At 56.1% G+C, this 9,041-nt stretch overlaps 1 protein-coding gene across 1 annotated transcript in view; it reads right to left on the bottom strand.

The window, feature by feature from the left end:
• The window catches only part of SLC6A1 (solute carrier family 6 (neurotransmitter transporter), member 1), a 37,421-nt gene extending 31,230 nt beyond the window's left edge, over positions 1-6,191 (bottom strand). Inside the window, exon 1 of the mRNA XM_010862430.1 lies at positions 4,507-6,191. The gene's annotated coding sequence lies outside the window, so the exon portion shown is untranslated. The remainder of the gene's footprint in view (positions 1-4,506) is intronic.
• Positions 6,192-9,041: the final 2,850 nt, after the last annotated feature.

Genomic DNA, 9,041 nt, shown 5'->3' with positions numbered 1-9,041 from the left:
AAGAATTTCATGCAGCCAAACCCCAAGGCCAGCACCCTCTTTCTGCTTCCTAAATGGAGTGGGGCTGTCTGCCAGCTCGCCTCCCCTCTTTGCCAGCATGCAAATGATGTACTTTGGGGTTCCTCGGGGCGTTAACCCCATGCTCCCCGACCCCCAAGTAGGGAAGGGAGTATACTGCCCCAGCTGTTCGGGATGGAGAGATGAAGAGCGTGGGTGAGTGTTTATTTTCCACGGGCTCACCTGGAGAGCGGCACACAACAGACACGACTCCCCCAGCCTGGTGTGTGCCCAGGTTTTCGGGCTCGGTACGTTTACAGCAAGGTATACACCGATCATGCCCTCCAAACACAGAGTACTTATGCGTGTTTTTAATGATGGAAGCTGTGGGTTTGTCCTGGTGACATTCACTAAGCCTGCAATGAAGATCCCCGTTATTTACTGCTTTTCTACTCGTTTTGGCCAATTTCACTCTTCCTACCATCTACACGTACTCTTTCTACACCGTATCTTACAAGCCCATATATGGTTGGGAACATACCTGTCTAGCCTCTTCCCTTTGGCTGATGCTCAGCAGTGGGGCCTGGTGCTCTGCCTACCCACCCTATTTGGTCTCATAACAATCGTGTGAGGTTGATCTGTTCGTATCCCCATTTTGCAGGTGAGGACACTGAGGCTCAGAGAGGTAAGGTGACTTGTTCAGGGTCACGCAGCTAGGAAGCGTGAGGGGGGGCTTTGGACTTACTGTTTCCCATTCCTCTTGGGCTAGAATTGTTGCTCCCAGCCCATCAGAAGCTCCGTGTTTCAGAGTCTCCTCAACAGTCTCTAGAGAGGTCTGGGTACTCCGAGTACAGTGTCCCCAGCTCACCCACTGCCCTCCCCTTGGCTGTACCCCTCCCAGGGCTTCCGTAGCCCAGACTCCCTGCAGGCACCGGAGTTTTGAAGCCCAGCTCCATCTCATGCACAGGTGTGTGACCTGGTGAAGTCATTTCACCCCTCTGCACCTCACTCTGCACCTCCACAAATGAAGGAAATTACCCCGTCCTGCAAGGCTGCCTCAAGGATGCTTCCAGACAAAGCCAGTTTCCCTGCAGCTATCCCCACTCCCCACCCCCAGCCTCTTTTCTGGGGAAGCTTGAGCCCTAGACACGGTCCCCTCCACTCACTCCATCACTCGCTCGAGCGGCTCCCGAATCAGCATTCAACACACATCATTCTGCCTTGTGCAACGCCATTATCTCCCGAGGACACAGGCTGCGTTGTCATGGCAACCAGAGTCCTTCCACCAACTCTATTTAATAATTTTTCAACAGCGGCGCTGGGCTTGGGGCAGGGGAAGGAGCAGTGGGTTAGGGGTTAGGAGCTCCGGGTCCTAGCACCTGTGGGCCTCGGACCCCGCCGCTTTAGGCCTCAGTTTACCCACCTATAACAGAGGTATCTGAAATTGGTGGCTTTTATGACTTTCCCTGGCCTAGAATAACCTCAGAGACTGATTTCAAGGTCCAAGAAGCAGGAGGCAGGGAACCAGAGTGACTGGGGAGGTCTGAAGGTTCGAGTGACACTTTCAATCCACAGGAAGAATCAGAAGCGGCCTTTGGTGATCAGACCCTCTCCTACTGCCTCTGCAATGCCACTTTTCAGACATTTCTGCAATCTCTTGACCTGCCACAGTCAGGGCTAGGGTTCATGCAGAGACAGGCTTGCCTGCAGTCATCACAGCCCTCACTGTGCCCGATGTGTTGCTGTTTAGTCTCTAAGTCATGTCCAACTCTTCTGGGACTCCATGGACTGTAGCTCACCAGGCTCCTCTATCCATGGGGTTTTCCAGGCAAGATTATTGGAGTGGGTTGCCATGCCCTCCTCCAGAGGACTTTCCCAAGCCAGGGATTGAACCCATGTCTCCTGAATTGGCAGGTGGGTTCTTCACCACTGAGCCACGTGGGAAGAAACCTCAAACCCAATTTGCAGATGTACAAACTGAGGCAAAGGAGCCCATGAGCACCAGCAAGAAAGAAGCTCAGCTCCTGGAAAGGCTAGGCTGGCGGTGCCCAGGAAGCAAGCCAGTCCCCCTGCCTTGCCCTTCTACCCCATTCAGCCCATGACGGGCCAGCTCCGGCCCCCACCTGTGCAGCCTCTGGCTCCCCCTCAAGCAGTCACAGAAACAAGCAAAAGCAAGAACTAAGTACTTGCTCTGCGTCCCCGACTATGTGGGGCACCGCAGACCTCAGAAGACGGCATTTCTGCTCTTGGCTTATCTGCATGACCCACAGTAGGGCCTAGCACACAGTACGTGCTCAAAGCTTTATTTGGTCCCGTTATTGGCCCACATCGGCCTCTGACCACCCTCCTCCCCAAAGGTCTCTAAAGAAAATCTCCCAGAGCAGCCACCAACGTCTCAGCTCCAAGGAGCTGCTGCGGACCCCATGCTGGGGAGGGGGGCTTTGTGACTCCCGGCTGGCTCCAGGGCTGGGGAGGCGGCGGCTCTGCCTTGGCACAGGCTGATGGCACTGCTTTCGGGCACAGCCGCTGCCAGCCCAGAGGCGCTATTTAACTCCTCTGGGGCTGGCGTTTCCATTTAATGCCCGCGGCATAATTAACAGTGCTGCATCTGCTCTGTCATTACTGGCACTCTCTGCCGTTTGGAGAAAGGGCCCTTATATTCCGTCATTAGTCTCGGGGAGGCTGTCATGGGGGAAATGGAGGAGGAAGTGGGGCATGCAGCCTGCCTTTCCCCGCTCGGAGAGCTGGCACTGGGCGCACGGAGCGGCCGATCGACGCGTCCAGTCCAAAGCCTTTGGCTTTATGGACAGAGAAAGGGGAAGGACCTGATTGGGTAAGGACCCAGCCCACCATTCCTCAGGCTCCCAGGCAGCCCACATGGGAGGTGGCGCTCCCCACCACTTCCTGGGGTCTACAAGCCCAGGCCTTGGGTCTCCGTCAGCAGGATGGAGCAACCTGGGCAACCAGGAAAGCGCCTGGGCTCGGTCACCTACTGAAGACCCCAGAACATGGTTTATAAAATACTGGGCTTGGTGCCTGCATCAAAAGGCAGAGCTCAAAACTGGGGGTCCGATGCATCTGATGAATTGGTGACACGGTGCAGAGCCAATCTGTTAAAAGAGTGTCCGTGCAATACAGCAAGTGCATTCAGATTCCTTCAGGAAGACTACTTCTTCCCCACCCCCAAGCCCACGTACAAAAACCATAGGTGGGTCCCTGACCACAAGCTCTGGAGACAGCCAACAGGAGCGCTAAGAGGCACGAGGCTCAGGTGGCCACGAGGGCCGGACGCAGGATGGGGAGCACACAGCACGTGGGAAGCGGCTGCCTCTGGCCGCGGTCACTTTTGTGCTGGCTCCCCCCACGACGATCCCACCTGGGTGCTCCCCAGAGGCAGCAGATGGCATGGGAAGGCACAGTGGGCTGGCACCAGCAAGACCTGGGCTTGAACTCTGCAGTATAACTAGGGAGTAGCAACCCCACCTCCATCGACCTTGGGGTCGTCCTCCGGCCAATGGGGACGGCACCGTGGTCCCCTGGCACTGTTCTCACCACCTCCGGCGGGCCACAGTCGATGCCTGGGAGGTGCTCCAGCCTCACTGGTCAGGGTTGGGCTGGCCACGCGGCCAGGGGACATGTCAAACCCTCAAGTTCCCCCGGCCTCCCCCAGACCTCATCCTATTCCACAACCTTCAGCGTGGGCAGCAGTCCGAGGGAAGAAGGAAGTGGGTAGTGTCCAGGGCAAGTGGTTTCCATCCCCTACCCACCCCTTCCCTTCCCTCTTGGTCGGGCATAACTCTGAGCCACACGGCAGGTCCCAAATCACCCTGAGGCTCACATGCAAACACCTGCCCACAACTTTCCAGGCTACCAAGGCCCTCAGATCCTTCCGGATGATCTCACGGGGCCCCTGGAGCTCAAATCCGTGTAGATGAGCACTGGTGTGCTCGTGCACCTGAGAGCAAGCATCCTTCTTGTCCCCAGGCACTGCCACTGCTCAGGCGCCCCAGCCAAACAAGTCCACTTCAGACCCCAACTGGATACAATGGACGACATGTCAGCGGCGGGCCAGAGCTCAGGGCAGGCAAGAACAGGATCTGCGGCCCTTTCCTCCAAAACCTCAACTGTGCCTTTCCACGCTGTCTGGCAGGCTCGACGCCAGTGCTGTGACCTGCCTCCCACAAAGGTTCCTTCCAAGGGGCTCCCTGATGAACTGGGATTTGGGCTTAGGAAAGGTGACTCCCCTCAACTGGGAAACCAGACGTCAGGCTGAGGCTGTGCAGGGCTTGCTGAGCCCCTGTTTCCCCATCCAAAAAGTGGAGATAGATACCAATGGAAACGATAATAATATTACTTTCACCTGGAGCTCCCAGCTAGTGCAAACTTCAACAGAAAGCACATCATGCACGTCTGTGTAAGCATTAAGTGTGTGCGTATTTCACATGTGTGCAAAGAGGCTGCATTTGAGTCAAGGTCATTCCGATAAGGGCTTTCTGAGACGTCACTTACAGAAAATGACTCTTTTTGTTGGACAGAGGACTCTGTCAGGGACCATATTTTCTTCCCCTGGAATAGTTCAGACAGGAGCAAGAGAAAGAACAACTACAAGAGAGTTTTTTTTTTTTTTTCTTTTGTACACTGTGAAGTGTTCTGATGACTGACTGATGAACTGCTCTCAGGACTAAGTTCCAGAAGACCGCAATACTGACACCAAATGTCACTGTTCACCCTCCTTGTGGCCGCTGCCTTCTCCCTGCACAGAACCTCCTCACCAAACAATAAGGCCATGAAAGCAACCTGCTGTCAGTGTCTTTCGGGGCATCTCTGACCTTGAATGTCCCTCTGGCCAGAACGCAGTTGTCTCCAGAGCTGGCAGGCGACACCGATCTTGCAGACACCATGCAGCTGACAGGTGGGCAGAGCTGCAGATCACTGTCCGAAGCAGCCACTAACTCGTGCACCCTCCAGCCCGGCCTGCCTGCCACAATGCCATCAGGCCCCAGAAGCTGGGGACCCCCTTCTGCAGCCAGGAGGGCCCCTGGCACCCTAATGTGGCCGGTTCCACCTAGCTGCACAACCCCCTGCCTGCACAGGGCTCCAGCCAATCGCTCCGCAAGACCTGGCCTCCTTGTAATTTCCAATTTGTAAGAAAGGTAAAAATAGAAGGCCATTCGCTGCAGGCAGCTCGCATCAAATCGCATGCCACTTTGGTGTCATGTCAGATCACGGTAAACAGAGCTGATGGCTTCCTCAGCTGCTCCAGGGGACTTCCAGAGCAGCAAGAAGGTGGTGGCAAGTTGGGGTTGGGGGGAGCACCTGAGAGTCAGGGCAATGTGGCTGGGTGCACGATATCAACACCAGCTTTAAGTGAATCTAAAGCACAGTTCACAAATATGCTGTATATTACGGGGGCACCTGGGCATGAACCCCAGTTCTGCCACTTAGCAGCCAAGGGACCTTGGGTACAAATTCATCTCTCTGTACCTCAACCTCCCCAGCTAGCAAAGAGCAGCGATCACACTACCAGCTTCCTGAGCTGGGGCAAAGCTCAATTGATGGGATGAACTGCAAGGTGCTTCCTAACGGGCAGCTCCTTAAACAGGGTGTCATGGTCCTGGCCACGCAGTCAGGGTCAGGGCCTTCTCCGTGGCAGGGGCGTCAGTACCACGTGGCTGCACCTGGGCTCCCGGGCCAGCTCCTAGCCCAGTGGTCTTGCAGCTGGTGCCTTCACCTCTCTCCGTCTCAGTTTCCTCATCGGTCCAGGGACCATTCCACTATGGAGCTCACGAGGTTTTGTGGAAACGAGACAAGTTCTATCAGGAAGGCACACAGCACAGCCCCCTGGCATATCACTAACTCTTAGCCGTGACTGTTTATTGATGAGATTATCACTGGAACCACATTTCGTGGAGTTTCTTTTTTTCTCCTGTTTATGACTGAATCCAAGTCTGTGCTGAAATATCACAGCTTGCATTCACACCTACGGTCCGTGCCAGGCAACCCTGCCTCCGCTATTAGCCGGCCCCCCGCTCATTCCATCCCTACCTCTGCTCTGGAGGCCCTCAGGTGAGCTCAGAGTAAAGATGTTGGATGTTCGTAAGGCTCACAAAGGCACATTTCCCGGGAAGCCCTATCTTGGGGTCCACATGGGGCTTCCCAGCATTTCCTCAAGTACCATGCCCTTTCCCACCACCTTCCAGAGAATGGGTGGCACCAAGTGCACCCCCCCAGCCCACCCCGGTCCTGGGCTCACTTGGGGAGCTGGCGCCGGGGATGCCACAGAGCAGCAGCTGAGCATCTGATGTTCTTGCTGGGGGCCGGGGGGGACTTGCAGGGGCTCTTTGCAGTTGCTTTCATCATGGCAGGCATGCTCTGCCTGCCGTTCAAGCAGCTTGGCCTGGCTGAATGAAGGGGCAGTCCTGACACAGGCAAAGGGCAGCACACACTTCTCTGTCCCCACCTGGGGCTCAGGTGATTAACAGCCTCTGGCTGGGTTTGGTGTTGGAGCCCTGGCTGGGCTTCTAGAGGGCTCAGGTGATCAAAGGGAAGAAGTGCTAGGCCGGCTTCAGGCCAGGTGACACGGAGGGGCTTGGGTACCACCCTCCTGCTCTCAAGACAAAGAGGGTGGACTTTGGGATGCTGGGGGGCTGGAGGCAGCAGGCGCAAGGATTGATCAACTGGGGTTGATGCTTGGCTTGTGATCCACACACCGAAAGGGACAAAAAGACATTTCTAAATTCCAAGTGACTTGGGACATCTCAGCTACTGAGCTCATAGCCAAGTGCTGGAACAGCGTCTTTATGTGCAGGCAAGAAGCCGCCTGATGCTGTGCTTTACTGAAAGCTGCTCTCAGCATATGCTGGGAAGGCAGGGGAGCAGCCACTGCTTGGATGGTGGCCCGGAGGGGCCTCACTGTCAGTCATCCTGACCATCGCCCCACCACCTTGCTTTGTGGAGGTGAAAGCAAGGCCCAGAGACCTATCAACAGGACAAAGCATTGGCCTGGAGGTGAGAAGAAGAGTGGGATTCAAACCTCTGCCGTGCCTCCTCCTGGCTGTGTGACCTTGGGCAAGTCACGTTCCCTTTCTGTCCCGCAGGTTCCTCACCTCTGAACTGGGGGTTTAGAACAGTACCTGCTGCACAAGGTCACTGCAGGAATCACAAGCTGGGGACCCGGCAGCTTTCAATACTCCGTCCCCACCTCCCCAAACAGACGAGAACTTACCCAAGGTCACCTGTGGAAAGAGGCCGCAGCCCTGCTCAAAGCCCATTCTTCCCGGGTTCGTTCCTGGCTGTGGTCTCAGAGGCTGTATTTCATGGCCTTCCTGCTCAGTGATACAGGGAGGCCCACGCTCACACTGTCCTCACCTTCCATCCGTGCTGGCTTTATTCTAAGATCCTTACTGAGCGCCTGCAACGTCCTGGGCGACTGCATTGGAGTCACAGCACTGGAGCTCCAGGTTGCCATGCACGTGAGAACCAGGGACAGACGGAGCAACTGTGCTTCTTTCAGCTTTGAGGGACCTGCTCCTTCCTTGTCTTGACCCTCTGCATTTCCTCCTCCTTGGCCTCTAGAAGCCCCCTGCCAGCCCCATCCTGAGATCCTAGGGGGCCCTGCTTCTCACCGAGCCTCCAGCCAGGACTGAACAGGCAGAGTGTCAGCAGAGACGGTTCCCGTTTCCCCCCTGCAGCTGCCGCCTCTCTCCTGTAATTCTCAAGGCTCGCGCCACGCTACAGATGCCCTGCCAGACAAGCTGGGTTTCCTCCCGCTGCCGGGGACTCACGGTTCGTCCTCTAAGGACTGGCCATTGAGCCAGTGCTTGGCTGGGTAGAGAGCGGTTTCTTTGTTTGCAGCCTGCCTAACAGTTTCTTCCTGAGGCTCAAGGGAGGCTCAGCCATTTTGCCCCATTGCCCTGGGAAAAGGTCCCTCTCACTTGTCCAGGGACCTGCAGCCTCCTCTGCCTTTGGGGTGGGGAGTCTGGGGCTGCTCTGCCAGGACAAGGGCAGGGGCTGGGTCAACTCTTCACTGAGACAGCCAAGAGGCAGAGGACACATGCCTGCGGTTCCCACTGACATCCTTTGTTCTGGAATTTCAGAGTTGGGGTACTGCATTTCACGCTATCTTATGAATGCATTTCCTCCAAAGTTCCCAATGAGAGAATCTAGGCCATATCCAACACCCAACACCCCCCACTCTCACCGAACACCCATCAGGATTGACCCGAGTCGGCTCACTTAGCCTGACAGAGTCTCTGATTTGGGGGTGTCACCAAAGCTCAGGAGCCATTTTATTCAGTGCCCCCTCCCCAGTTCTTCATGAAGAGAAGGCTGAGCTTCCTGGGACAGGACAGAGAGCTCCAGCCCCATATCAGGCAGACACTGGGCATTATAACTGGGCTTTTAAAACCCTAATTTTCTCCCCGGGGATTCACGTCTGTTTGGAGAGGAGATCAGCTCAGAGCCTCCGTGTGGGGCTGCCGGGTCTGGGTTCCTTAGCCGAAAAGCAAGCTAAGCTAGAGCACAGCATCTGTAGATGCCAGCATGGGGACATGGGGGTACTAGAGGACCCCCCTATGGAGACCTGCTGATCATTGTCCCGGGGGTGGCAGGGTCTCCTCTTTATCCAGTGTCCAGAAAATAAATGTCAGAATGTAAGGCAAGAAGACAGACACAGTCTTCAAACCTCAGGGACGCCCCCCTTCCCCCAATCCTACACTGCTCGGAGAGCGCGGCTCGGACTTATGTGCGCTCAGCTCAAGCCCAAGCTGCGGTGTGCTTTCTAGCCAACGTTTCTTGAGAGCTTAAGCTGCCGAAGACAGAAAGGAAGTGTCCCATTCCCCAGTCGCCTGGTCCCCGGAGCCCGCAGGGAACAGAAGAGGGGCCCAGCTCGACCTCGGCGCAGCTGACCCCACACGGAGAAGTGGCGCACGGCTCGCCAAACGCTATCATTCTTTCCCGGGTCTCCCGCCATCCCCTGGGGGGTGAACCGGGCGCTTCGACGGCTCCAGCAGAATTCAGAGTCAGCTGGGGGTGGGGTGGGGGGC

Source organism: Bison bison, unplaced genomic scaffold, assembly GCF_000754665.1.
Source record: "Bison bison bison isolate TAMUID 2011002044 unplaced genomic scaffold, Bison_UMD1.0 scf7180017864482, whole genome shotgun sequence".
Classification (NCBI taxonomy): Eukaryota; Metazoa; Chordata; class Mammalia; order Artiodactyla; family Bovidae; genus Bison; species Bison bison.
Note: the sequence above shows the minus strand (reverse complement) of the source record. Positions and strands in the feature narration are given on the sequence as shown.